The sequence below is a fragment of the Lutra lutra genome, chromosome 3, assembly GCF_902655055.1.
Source record: "Lutra lutra chromosome 3, mLutLut1.2, whole genome shotgun sequence".
Taxonomy (NCBI): domain Eukaryota; kingdom Metazoa; phylum Chordata; class Mammalia; order Carnivora; family Mustelidae; genus Lutra; species Lutra lutra.
This window is the reverse complement of record NC_062280.1, coordinates 136316286-136330069: the sequence shown is the minus strand read 5'-3', so window position 1 is coordinate 136330069 and position 13784 is coordinate 136316286. Positions and strand designations below refer to the sequence as shown.

General features: G+C 46.1%; 1 long non-coding RNA gene across 1 annotated transcript; it reads left to right on the top strand.

Annotated features, from left to right (window-relative positions):
• Window positions 1-2652: 2652 nt before the first annotated feature.
• LOC125096350 (uncharacterized) lies at window positions 2653-13141 on the top strand. The gene is made up of 3 exons (XR_007126145.1): window positions 2653-2816; window positions 10904-11042; window positions 12861-13141. It is a non-coding gene; the product is annotated as an uncharacterized LOC125096350 (long non-coding RNA).
• The last annotated feature ends 643 nt before the right edge of the window (window positions 13142-13784 follow it).

The following is a 13784-nucleotide window of genomic DNA, read 5'->3' as shown; positions in this document are numbered from 1 at the left end:
CCCAGACCCTCTGGCTGTGACGAGCCCCCTCTGCAGGTGGATGGTACCTGGGACCATGAGCACCTGTAGCAAGGCAGCTCTGGGCACTTGTTGCCTCGGCCTCTGGCTTCTGCTCTTGCTCGAGCCATCTGGAACATAGAGCAACGGGCTGCTGATGCCCTGAGTTAAAGTTCAGGTGGCAGGTTATATGTAGGTGTCTGTCCACGGTCCACGTGGCATCTCCTAGCTCAGAGGCACCTGTACTCCACAGGCTTTCCTAGACATCTGCCCCAGCTGAGTGGCACTGCTGTCGCCTTTCCCCAGAGGCCCACCCCACACAAAAGCCCGCATTGTCTGTCCCCTGCCCCTCAACCTGCCGAGTCAGTGGCTCTCCCCCATGCAGCGCTGCGGGCCAGGACATTTTTGATAAAACTCCACTAAGAACTTAATGAATGCCTTGGCAAGTTTCATTGTCCAGCTCGGGGCATATCCGCTCACCGTTGCTGTGGTGATACCTCTAGGGGCAACATGGGGCTTTGTTTGCTTTAATGATGCATCTTACACGAATGCAGCCCTAGCTGACAGCTGTAAACCCCCCATGCTCTCATGGAAATGTAACTAACTGGTAGGTCTTTCGTTTAACCTCCTGTGTTCCTCAGAGAAAAGGAAAATTCTACCCTGCGGGAATATGAAGTTTAAGTCAGACTAAATTCAACTGATGTTAAATCTTCCTTCTTGGGTGTGTTTCCCAGTACAGAGACTGCCACACAGTAGGGGCCCAGAACAGGCCGAGCTCTTCTTTCTCCTTGAATGATTGGAAAGGGGTCTGGGCCCCTGGGCTGGATTCTGGAGGATCACGAGGTTTGGCAGAACCAACAGACTTTGAGAAAAGAAGTGCTACATTCTCTTGTGTTGAAAGACATCGCTCACTGCATGTTTATCTCTCCATGCAGGTGTCAACTCTTGAGATCAGCTGGTGTCACCCTTGGTCTTGCCGGGGTGAGAATTACAGCCTTCTTTCTGTAGAGGTTGGAAAGGAAACTTGGCCTGTTTCCGAGGTTGCCCGTTGCAGCTGAAGGCAGCTCTCCATAGGTTCACGAGCTTGAGACCAAGAGAAAACAGCCTCTGGTTGGAACCCAAAGTGTTGATGACAGACAGTGGTGTGCTGACAGACAGACACTGGCTGTGGGCACGGTGCTCTGGGTGCCGAAAGTGCTAAGTGATAGTCATTTCTTCACCAGCTGCTAGTTGCCAATCCCCGTGCTCCATGGAGCCAATACAGAAATGAGTAAGAAACATGAAATTCCTGAGCCTGTGTGTATGGGCAAGTAGACAGACACAGACCTGCTGGAAAATATGAAGACTGATGGTGCCCTGATGTAGCATGAACCCAGTTGGAAGAGTCAGGGAATAAAAACATTCCTTGCCATTTATTGAGCACTTACTAGGGGCTGGGCTTAATCTTCCATAAATTAAGTCAGTTCATCCCAACCACTGTACAAGGCAGGTAAGGAAAGAGGTCTAGGCTGTTAAAGTAGTTTGTACAAGGTTACCCAGTTAATAAATAGCAGAGCCACATGGTAGTGGCCAAAGTCTGTGTTCTGAAGAGCTGTAGGATCAGGTGTGGAGAGAAGAGGCCTGTTATTTGCCGAGCACCTACTGTGTGTGGGGCTCACTAAATTGAATATTCATGACATATCTGAGGGCGGCTGGAGCTCCGTGAGGAGGAATACCACAAGCACACATAGACAAGGCATGCTGCTCTGGATGCCGCCTTACAGCTCGTGATCAGAGCCCAAATGGACGTGGGTTGCTGGGCTGTTGGTTCTCTTAGCCTTGTGGGTGGCTGGGCGAGGTCTTGTCACCTTCAGCTATGGCCCCCAGTCAGTCCCCCGCCGCCGTGAGCTCACAATAGGGGGTGCGGACTGCCTTGGACTCTATTTCCTTGTCCTCTAAAGCAATTGATGCTGTGTAGACAGTACTTCTTTCAGCCTGAGGTGATGAGGATTATAGTTTGCATTTCCATCCTCTGACCACTTTGGATGCAAGCTAGCCTCCTCCCTGCTCCCCAGTCTTTGGACTGACTCAGGCAGGTTGGTAGGCCGGTATTGGGAGAAAGTGTCTATCTGCTGGAACAGGAATGAGAGCACTGTAGTCCCTCATGGTCCATTTGCCGTCCCACTGACTCACTCTGCACACATTTTATCCGTTGGGGTTTCGGTTGAAGACACCCTTCTTCACTTCCTCTCCTAAAAACGGTCACATCTTTTGTTCCAAGAAGCATGGCTGCTCCAGTGTCAGTCACGTGTCATGGGTGGTCCGGGGCACCTCGGCTTGAAGGTGGGCTGTCATCTTTGGTGACATCAGTGACTGGTCCTTCATCAATGTGCAATGTCCCTGTGCCCCTTTAGAAGTTACTATTTGGGGCCAATTATATCTTTTTTTTTTTTTAAAGATTTTTTATTTATTTATTTGACAGACAGAAATCACAAGTAGGCAGAGAGGCAGGCAGAGAGAGAGGAGGAAGCAGGCTCGCCGCTGAGCAGAGAGCCCGATGCGGGGCTCGATCCCAGGACCCTGAGATCATGACCTGAGCCGAAGGCAGAGGCTTTAACCCACTGAGCCACCCAGGCGCCCCTGGGGCCAATTATATCTTAAAAAAAAAACCAAAAACACAGTTTCTTTTACTTGGTTCATCAAAAACAGGAAGCCAAAGGTATGAATACTCTTCCTGTGAATCAAGAGAGAAACCTTCCTCATCTGCACTCATGAACCCACAGCCTCGGGCTGCTAGATTTGCTCCTGGAAGAATTGAAGGTTGCAAGCGGGACGCTGGGGTCGGAAGCGGACAGGACTGGGCGGTGGGACCACTGTGCCCATTGGCCTGACAGGTTGAGCCTGGAAGGCCCTACAGAGAGAGTCACGCGCCGTGAGCAGAGTGGCAGGGGCGGAAGCAGGCCAGGGACAGGCAGCTGTTGTAAATAAGGTGACAGGCGAGTGCTGACTGGCAGCTGACATACTTTAGTAGCAGTCGAACTGGAATGACAGTCCTGGGCCTTCCGGGAGCTCGTGAGGAGGGGAGTGGAGGTGTGGTGGGTGTTAGAAGACAGGGCTCATGTCGGCATCTTATGCTGGAACACACACACACACACACACACACACACACTGTTGCCGCTCAGACCCCTCCAGCCTCGCTGATTCAGTCCAGCACTGAGTCACAGGTCGCTACTTTGTGATTAGTGATACAGATTTCAGTATTAACCCGTGAGTCACAAGTAGCAAGGACTAGGAACCGATATGGCTTCCAGTCATCCCGTGATGTCACTGGGGTTGAAAGAGCCCTTTCTTGGCTGCTAAGGTGGCTGCTTGCCACAGAGGAGCCGTCTGGCACCCTCCTTTCCAGACAGGCGGGTTGGGGCGCCTTTGGTCGTGTCCACCTGCCTGCTTCTGAGGGAAGAGGTAGGCTGAGTGAGATCATGCACAGAGAATGTTTGAAGATCTGGAAACAAAGGGCCCTCTATATGCAGGAGCTCTTCTGCCGCTACCCAGCACCCCCCCCCCCCCCCGTCCAAAATAAATAACCTCTTCTGCGACTGTGGATGGGTGCTGAGAAAGCAGCAGGGCATCTGTGCCCAGACTTGTCTAACTGCTGTCCCCTCCACTGGCCTCCACTAGGAACCTGAGCTCAGACCGGACTCCGAGCTTCACCATGAGCTTCTCTTTTGTCCCTGTTTATCTGCTGGACTTGATTTCTGCAGAACGAGGGCTTAGGTAGGAGTTCCGCTCAGCCTCACCAGCTCCGAGTCCACTCTCTGGGGAATGGGAGCAGGCAGGAGGGCCAGTCCTTCTCTGCTGCTGCCATTTGGGCCCATGGGCCCTGTGCATCCCTTCATTCTTTCACCTGGATTGTCCTGAGTGCCTCTTACGCGCCACACACTGTGGGATGAGCTGAGGATACAGAGATGGAAGTGTGCGATCTGTGGTCAGGATCTGCTTCAAGGCCAGTTGGGAAAATGACAATAATCTCATCAGTCTGTGCAACAGAATAGGCGAGCAAATAGTCAGTATGATTAGAGGTGGGATGTCATCCCCTGCCATACCGCGTAGGGAGGCAGCTTGGTACATTTGTTGCTGGATCTCATGATTACTACATGATTACAGACTCTAAATCTCCCCTCTGTAACCTTGAGCCACTTACCTGGGGTCCTCCCTGTGGAGCCACGTGGAACAGACTATACTCCTCCTCCATAATGCTGGACCCCTGGATACGTACGTTTCTCTTCCAAGGCTAATAATGGTCTCATGCCATTGGGTCTAGACCTGTCCCCTGTTTTAATATTTAATTGGTCTCTTCTGGATATATTCTAGTTTCTTTCTTCCTTTCTTTCCTTCTTTCTTTCTTAATTTCTTTTTACTTCTTCTTCTTTTCTTTTTTTTTTTTTTTGAAAATGTTTTGTATTTATTTGACAGAGAGAGTGTGTGAGAGCACAAGCAGGGGGAACAGCAGAGGGAGCTTGATACGGGGCTCCATCCCAGGACCCTGGGATTAAGACCTGAGCCGAAGGCAGGCGTTTAATGGACGGAGCCACCCAGGCGCTCCTATATTCTAGTTTCTTAATGTCTTTATTGAAGTCAGAGGGTGAAAACCCAATACAATATTCTGCGTTTGGCTGGACAGACAGACAAGTAAAAGAGGAATGATGGATTTAATAAAATGAAAAAGAGCCTGGCAGAGAGAGAGAGTGTGTGTGTGTGTGTGTTTAATGCATGGGTAGGGAAAAATAATATATTTTTATTTTTAATTTTACAGAATGCAAAATCAGTTCAAAGACTTTTCAGTATACCATAATTGATTTTGACTGTCTTAGGTGATAACTTACAGTTTCATTCTCTGGAATGCGTGTTTATGCTGAAGTCCAATTAAGAGAGTGTGATGAAGATATCCAACCTCCTTCTCCAGAATGGTCCCATGGCCATCAGCCCTTCAAGTCCATCTTTATCTTTATTTGACCTTCTACCCTCAACTATGGCCTCAGTACCTTGGGTGACCCTCATTTCTTTTTTTTTTTTTTTTTTTAATTTTTTTATTTTTTCAGCATAACAGTATTCATTATTTTTGCACCACACCCAGTGCTCCATGCAATCTATGCCCTCTACAATACCCACCACCTGGTGCCCCCAACCTCCCACCCCCCACCCCTTCAAAATTCTCAGATCGTTTTTCAGAGTCCATAGTCTCTCATAGGTGACCCTCATTTCTAAGTAACTTTCTAATCTAGTCCTACACATGGCTTTCCCTCCACGTCAAAGCAAGCCCCAACCGAACTCTGCTGTTACGGCGACAACCCTGGAGAAGGCTGGCACAGACAGCTCCAGGGTGACCATCTGGCCCACAGTCTCTCTGAATAAAGCAAAACCTGAAGGTGCAAGCCCGTGGGACCATATGTTGTAACTGCACATCGGTGGCCTGTGGCGTCTGTCCCTGAAGCACAGCCCAGGAATCCTGGTTCTCATCTGTCCTGGGAGAGCTTGTCAGTGTGTCAGAATTGAGGGGTCATGGGTCTAGAGGATGAGTACCTGGCATCTATTCCAGCTTTGTATCTCCCAGAATCCCTTGAAGTTAGGGTTATGGATGCAAAGTACTTTCCCAATTAGCTGCATCCATGCATGATATGAAAGGGGGAAATTTGACAAAAAGTCCGATTTCTGCAGCTTTGGCTACTGTTTCTGGCCACCAGGGTCTTAAAGATGCCATGTTTTTCGGTAGCAAAATTCTATCCTATAGTCACCGGCCGCCTGTGAGTAGAAAGGCAATCGTAGCAGCATGCTGATAGTGTCCAGATTCTACAGCTCCACGCAGGAACTCAGCTGTCCTGTGGCAGCCTTCCAACTCTCCCCCTTCTGTTTGGGGTGGAGAGGGCAGCTCCCCTTAGTGGCCAGGCTGGCTGTGTAGACTGGGGAGTCGTTCCTGGAGGTCCACTCTGCAACCTATCCCTCCAGTCCTTTCACGGACGTTGTAAGCACAGAATTCCGTGTATCAAACCCCTTTTCACTTTAAAATAGCTGGAGTACTTTCTGTTTCCTAAAACCGAGCCTTGACGGGTACATTTATCAAAGGCAGTGTCTGAAAGAGAATTTCAACTCTTTTAGCTTAATGAAAAAGTGTCTTGTGAGGTTCCTCCCTTTAGAGCCTTAAACTAGAACTTGAGTTTTCTTCCTGTGTCTGTTGTGTCCGTGACCTTGAACAATCACTCAGCTCTCAAGTCCTTTTCCTTATCTGTCAAATTAGGCAAATAATACCTGCTTTGCATGTGGGAGCCTAAGTGGGGAGAATGAATGTGAAAATGGGGTTCCAGCAATAAAGTGACTGCTGTCTTTTCTCCTCAGTCGTTATAAGATACCCCCCTGAGAAGCCCGATCTTTCCTCTCACAATTGAATTTTCAATTAGAAAATGTCTCTTCATCAGAAAATGAGAAATAGTATCAAATGTCCTGTCACACGTTATGTTCAGATTCCCTGTGGCTATTTGCAAACCAGATGCCCTGAGATCCTGGAGAGAGAGTTGACATGTGTGCAGTAATTTCTAAATGAATAAGTGGAAAATTGCTGAAATCAGGGACCTCTCAACATCAGACAGCTATCAAGATGGACAACAGTATTATCTAGCATGTGAACTCAGTGGTTTACGAAAAAAAAAAGTCCTATGGAAAGAAAAGATGGTTTATGAAGTCAAAGAATATCTTGTGGATGGCCTACCATTGGTCCCTTTCTGCTGTCTGTGCAAAATCTGCCACGTGCGAGGCTTTCTGCTAGGCACTGGGCCTTGTGCTAGATGTTAAAATAGGACATTAAGGAAAATTTTGCTGTATGTAAATTATATATCAGTTCAGCCTACCAAATATAAAGAGAGATTTAGAAATAACGAGCAGTTACTTACCTTCTCCATGCCTAGCAAAGCCTGTTTGCGGAGCGTAAGGGAGCCCTGCAGAGCACGTGGTCATTCAGTCCCCTGCAGATGATTGCTCCTTGCCACACCTGTGCCTGCCCTCTTCTCCTGTTTCTCCTCCTGGGCATCCCTGCCCCTCCTGGCCTACCTGAGCCCCAGCATCTTCAGGAGTCTGCTCAGAGGCCACCCGCTCTGAGAAGGCGTTCTTGATTTTCAAAGTCTAAATGAATCCCTCCCTACTGTCCTCTTCATTCACCTATGTCACCTCTAATATGCATCATTCTTCTGTACCTTATGAGTTTTTGTGTTATTTTGTGATTTTTTTTAGTTATCTCAATAGACAAGCATAAAATATTTATGCATTTTAGTTAACTATTTTTGTTCATGGGAGCTGGTGCAGTATGGCGTTGGTAGGGAATAGAGTTGGCCGAATTCAATCCAGAGTGGATCCGACACACATTTCTCTGTATCGAGTCTTTGAAAGAAAATAACCATGGAGTGGATACTGGTAGGGCCTGCAGTGAGAAGCAAGACTCCCTGTCTCCAACTTTCCGATTATTTCCTGCCCTTTTCCTAGCTTCTACCTACCTCCCCTTGCCACACGAACAAGTGTACAGCCGTATTATCTGAAGCAGATCATATGCTACAGTAGGCAAAGGATATTAGGACCACAGGGAATCATATTACATTTGGCTTTAAGTTTAATTTCTTACAGTGCCAGGTACATGAAATGTCAGGGAGGAAAAAGTATAACATTTATTTAACACCCTATTAGATGGAATAAGTGACGTGCCTAGGTGCATTCTGTAAGCAGTTATCCTGCCTACACTACCGAATTACTATTTTAGGGGATATATGTACCCCCTCAAATTCAAGAAGAGGGTGAGAAGAACAACAAAAAGACAAGAAAAAGAGATATTTAAGAAAGTGTAGAAGGAGGATGCTTGGGTGGCTCAGTTGGTTGAGCATCTGCCTTCGGCTCGGGTCATGACCTCAAAGTCCTTGGACCCTCAGGCTCTCTGCTCAGCGGGGAGTCTGCTTCTCCCTCTCACTCTCCCTCTGCTCATGCTTGGGCTCTCTCTCTCTCACTCTGGAATAAATAGATAAAATATTTTTTTTAAGAAGTGTAGAAGGTTTGCAAACACTTACCTGAAGAAGTGAAATCTGAAAGTCATTTGAAAAAAATTAGTGCTGTTAGTAACAATGCCAAACATATGTTTGTAGAGAGTTGCAAAGCATCTACTTTTTTGCATTTTGTATCTCATTAGACCTTCACAGTAACTCCATGTGGCAGATAGGGCCCATGTTTGCATGCAAAGAAATGGATTTAGTCCAACGGTGTGCCTCTTTGACCTTTTTGTACATACCGAATTTTGTTGTTAGAGAAATACTCCTTTCTGAAAATTTTTAGCTGCCATTTTGTTTTAAGATATCAGACTACACTGCTAATGAGCTTAATTCCCTTTAGTAACTTACCTAGTTAGGGTCAGAGTCAGCTAATGCTATCCTGGAGCAGACAGAAAAACAAGATGTTTTTCTTTGAAATGAGGGCTTTGCTCATATGGGTTACGATGTTGTCATGGTCTTGTTTATGAGGATCAAAGTCTGTACAAAGTGAAAGATGCTAAACATTTGATTCCAGGCATCTGTCTTTGTCTCTTTCTTGTAGTGTAAATCCACATGAAATAAACACAGAGCTGAGAGAACATGGGGTGCCGATCTGACATCCTCTGGGCTGGTCATAGGTGTGTGAGGATGAAGCCCTGTCTACTTTCAGGTCTCTGTCTAGTTGACTTGATGCCAATAAGAAATCAGTCAGAACATGTGATCTGAGGAAAGAAATGAGAAGCTGAGTCTCTTGTTTTAAACAGAGATATGAAAGATAGTAAAATATTTAATGTGTAGCAGTTTTTCAAGTTAGATATTAATTTACTTAGCTAAGATGTATGACTGCTGTACACTGGGGACACAGGGATAGAGATGGCATGGTTTTTATCCTCATGCAGCTCACAAGCCAATGGGGAAGATGAAGATGCAAGCAAAAATAATTCAATAAGAACGTCTGTAAGAGTGTGGTGTGGGAGCAATAACATATTTTGAGGAGATGGGGAAGGTTTCCTGGAGGAGGTGATACTGGAGAGTGAAGAAGCTAGTTTCAGTCAGTGGAGAGAGGGAAGATTATTCCAGGCAGAGGAAACCAAGAGCACAGAGATGTGACAGGTAAGGATGATTTGCCAAAATGGCCAGTGATTCATAAAACGTGCAAAAATCCATATTAAGATGGAGGAGATTACTCATGAAAATAAAGAAAATTTCTAAAAGATATTTTCATACTCAAAAGGTTACCACTCTGGAGATCACAGTCTAGAGTGATGTCTCTCAAACTTTACTGTGCCTAGAATTTGAATAGGGATCTCACTAAAATACGGATTCCTTAAAATTAAGTAGATTTGAAGTGGGGCCTGAGGTTCTGTGTTTCTTTTCTTTTTTTTAAGTTTTTTAAATTTAGTTTTCAGAGAGAGAGAGAGAAAGAGCAAGCACATGCAGGGGGCAGAGGGAGAAGCAGGCTCCCTACCGAGCAGGGAGCCTGATACAGGACTCAGTCCCAGGACCCTGGGATCATAACCTGAGCCCAAGGCAGGTGCTTAACCGACTGAGCCACTCAAGCATCCCAAGATTCTGTTTCTAACCTGCTTCTAACTGAATGCTTTTGTTGCTGGCCTGTAGACCACTCTGGGGATAGAAACAAGTGGGAGAAGGGCAATTAGGGTGATAAGCCTAGCGCTCAGTTTGAGGCTTTGGGGGGGGTGTTGGTATGTGCCTGCATGCCTGTGTCTATCGTGGGCTAGATTCGATGCTGTTCATCAATGGGCAGCAACCAATGCTTTTAAAGAGAGTGATAGCAAGATCTGGTCTGTGTCTAGTGATAAAACAAAGAATGGCTGGGAGTGGGTAGGACAGGGTGCAAAGATAGGAGGCCACGCAGTAAACTAGGGACTGTTTCGGGGAGTCTGAACATTCCCGGTAACAGCTGCAACAGAGTGGTTGGGGTGGGTTCAAGAGCTACTCAGGATTCAGGACAGACAGGTCCTGATGATGGACTGGGTTGAGGGTGTGAGGCAGAGGCAGAAGAAGGAAAGAATGACTCTTAAGAATCACTTATGGAAGAATGGGGTTTGGTGCTGTCATGAGGGGGTATATAATGCAGAAGGAGGAAGTGGTTAGGTTTGGGACAAAAAGGAGTACACAGATCATCCAAGCAAAGCTGCTCAGAAGGCAGTTATGATTCCTAACCAAGGCCGAGGAGAGCAGGATACCATCCTGAGGTGTACAAGTGAAGCAGAGAAATGAATGAGGTTTCAGTAAGGGATGGCCCAAGGGGGAGGAGGAGAACATCAGGTAGTATTACAGCAAGTAGAAGCCAGGTGCTTCCAGAAATAGGTCACATCAAGGTCAAACCCTTCCGAATGCTCACAGAAGGGCGAGGTCCATTGAGCTTGTAAGTGTTCAAGAGGACTTAGTGAAGGGAGTTCCAATAGCATTATGGCTGTAGGGCTATATATATCAAGAAGGTAAGGAGAGTGTGGTAGGCAGAATAATGGCCTCCCAAAGATGCCCCTGCTGAATCCTTGGCACCTGGGAATGTGCTATCTGAAATGGTGAAGAGACGTCACCGTTGTTACTAAAGTATGGACTTCGAGTTGGGGAGATAATCCAGATGGACCCAATCTAATCACACGAGTTCTTATAAGTAAAAGAGGAGGCTAGTTCGTGGCTTTGAAAGATACCGTGTGACCACTTGATCCACTATTGCTGGCTTCGAAGATGGAAGAAGGACCTATGAGTCAAGGAATAAGGTGACCTCTAGAAGCTGGACACTTTTCTCAGTTTACATGCATGAAGAAAATGGGGACCTTGGTCCTACAGCTGACCAAGTAAGTAATGAGTTCTTGAGTAAGAAATGAATTCTCTTCTAGAGCCCCCAGAAAAGAATGAAGCCCACTGACACCTTGACTTCTGTCTGCTGAGACCTGTACCAGATTTCTGACTTGGGAAACTGTCTGCCTTTTGACACTACGTGATTTTCGCTCTTCACTGGATGAGGCTGATTGATAGGTAAGATCATTGTATTTACTGCAGGGATTATAATCCATCTTTCCTTCCTTTGGAACTTTCTTAATTTATAAATAGACTTTATATTTCAGAGTAGTTTTAGGTCCTACAGCCAAATTGAGTAGAAGGTACAGAGATTTCCCCTATGTCTCCTCCCCCCACTATCAACAACCCACACTTCAGTTATTGACCTATCTTGGTATCTCATTATTGCCCAAAGTCTATTGTTTACTTTGGTCTAATATGTTACTCTTGGTCTAATGTATTTTTTAACCTCAAAATAGAGAGATCCCTCCAGCACCTTTTGGTATATTTCCCTGCTGTGGTCACTCTGTAGCCCCGTGCAGCCCACACCGTGACTTGCTAGAAATGTGCCTATGCCGTCAAAGACACCTTTTGTCTTTCCTGCTCTGTCTCCTTCCATGGCTCCGCTCAGCAGTCCAGCTATTACAATAAGTGCTTAATGTGTGCTCTAGCATTGTTGTGGTATCATTTAGACGACTGCATGCTGGGCCGGCACAAGTCAGAGGCAGTGAACGCATTAAGGGCTCATCGTTATCAGCTTGCTGGGGATTCGGGCAGTGTAAGGGTGGGAAGCCTGAGATGCTGCACTGAGACACAATCCCATTTGTACACTTTCCTCATCCTGTCTCTTTCCCTCATGTTCTGTCCCTTACAAATGTGGTCTCACTATGTCTTTTGAAGCCACTGTGTAGCCTGGCTGCTTTTCCAGACTTGCCCACACCCCACGGGAACACAGAAGTATCAACTGGCAAAGATGTGGTTATGGAGAAAGGGTTTGGGGTGCTGTCGTCCTGGCAATAGGCATTTTTAACCATCTTTTTAAAAATATATATATAATTTATTTATTTATTTATTTATTTATTTTATTTTTAAGATTTATTTATTTATTTATTTGACAGATCACAAGTAGGCAGAGAGGCAGGCAGAAAGAGAGAGAGGGGAGGAAGCAGGCTCCCTGCTGAGCAGAGAGCCCGATGTGGGGCTCGATCCCAGGACCCTGGTATCATGACCTGAGCTGAAGGCAGAGGCTTTAACCCACTGAGCCACCCAGGTGCCCCAAAATATATATATAATTTAAACATTTCAATGTGATTTTAAATTTCTGCATATATTTCAGTGGTTCCAATTATATGCCTTTAGTTTTGGAACAAAGTTGCTCGAAGAAAGGTCTATGTGTATTTAATATAGATTAAGTGTGCCCCAAATGGAGCATCTAACACCATACCATCAAGGCAACTGTTCTTTTATTTTTTTCAGTATCCATCCATATTGTTCTTTTCTGTCTGTCTTATGGGACTGTGACTACTGAACATTTCTCTATGCTTATCATTCAGTTCAATTACTAGGTACACCACAGAGTGCCGGGCACGGGGATGACACTCAGTACGGCAGTGATACGCACTGGGCCAGTTCTCCCAATAGGTGCTGTGTCAACAGGCGTGGAGCAGGGAGGTACCCGGAGACACCGGTATGGTTGCCTGTGGCACACACATGCATGCCTCACCCCCAGAATGGTATGGGAGCTCAGCCTGTAGCTTTAGCCTCAGCACAATTCCCTTGATCCAAAAGGGCTACAATTCTGAGATAAAGGGTAGAGGAGAAAGTCACATTCTGTGAGCTGCTTATTCATCCAGTTACTCTGTGTTGGTGTGTATCCTTCTTATTTTAGCTGTCCTGGGTCTCCTTATTCTAGGCAGTGGCTGGGAGTCTTTCTGATCATACACAATGGACAGTACAGGTACTGAACAATAAAGGTACATTCACAATGAATTTTTTTTTTACCTGGGTTTGCCCCAGATCTTTGGGACCCAATCCTATCCATTCATCCGCCGGCAAAGTGGGCTTCTTACCAGAGATACCAACACACTTCCCCTTATTTCTACTCACCTTCTTGGAATTCTCTGATGGATTTCTGATGTTGGCGGCCTGGAAGAAATGATCTGTGTGTAGATTCAGCAGCTACCATTTATCAAGGAAACAATGAATTTTGTTATCAATGAAACAAGAATTTTACCAGGCAATAAAAGACTTCTTGGAGTAAGACACTGTTTCTACGCTCCACTATTCCATTTGTACAGTACCTAATTCAACACTACCCATTACTGATTTGGATAAATACACTAATGTAAGTCATTCCTTCCTTTATTATCTATAATCCTGTGTCAATAATGCAAAAGCTATGCAGATACATATGAAAACAAATATTTACACTCATTGGAATAACTTTTCTATTTTTAAATGTAATGGAATTATTGTAGAATGTCACGCATAAGGGAAGGGGTACGTGGGAGCGCGCTCAGGCTGGCCTGAGTCTGAGCAGCAGAAGATACTTTGGAAGAGATAATTGACGATGGAGAAGAAAGGAGGCACATCACAGACAGAGGGCGTCGGGAGACATCTAGGATTGTTTTGAGGTTCAAGTTCGGTGGAGTAGATTGTTCCAGGGCTGGGTTTGGGAGTCTGTGGGTGAGTACTGAGAAAGGTACAGGAACTTGTTCACAAATAGGGGTTCAGGTCAGGGATACGATCCAAGGAAAGATGGCTTGCCTTCCTCAGATTTGGCTTCACTCTAGGCAGGGCAGTGATGACTGGCTTCGTTTAGCCTGTGCCCCCAAAGTACCTCCAAAAACGGGTAGCCATTTTTTGGTAACCAATGTGGCTTTCAAGAAGCTGACATCTGGGAGGGCTGTGGCTGTCCGGTGGCCTTTTGCCTCAGGCCAG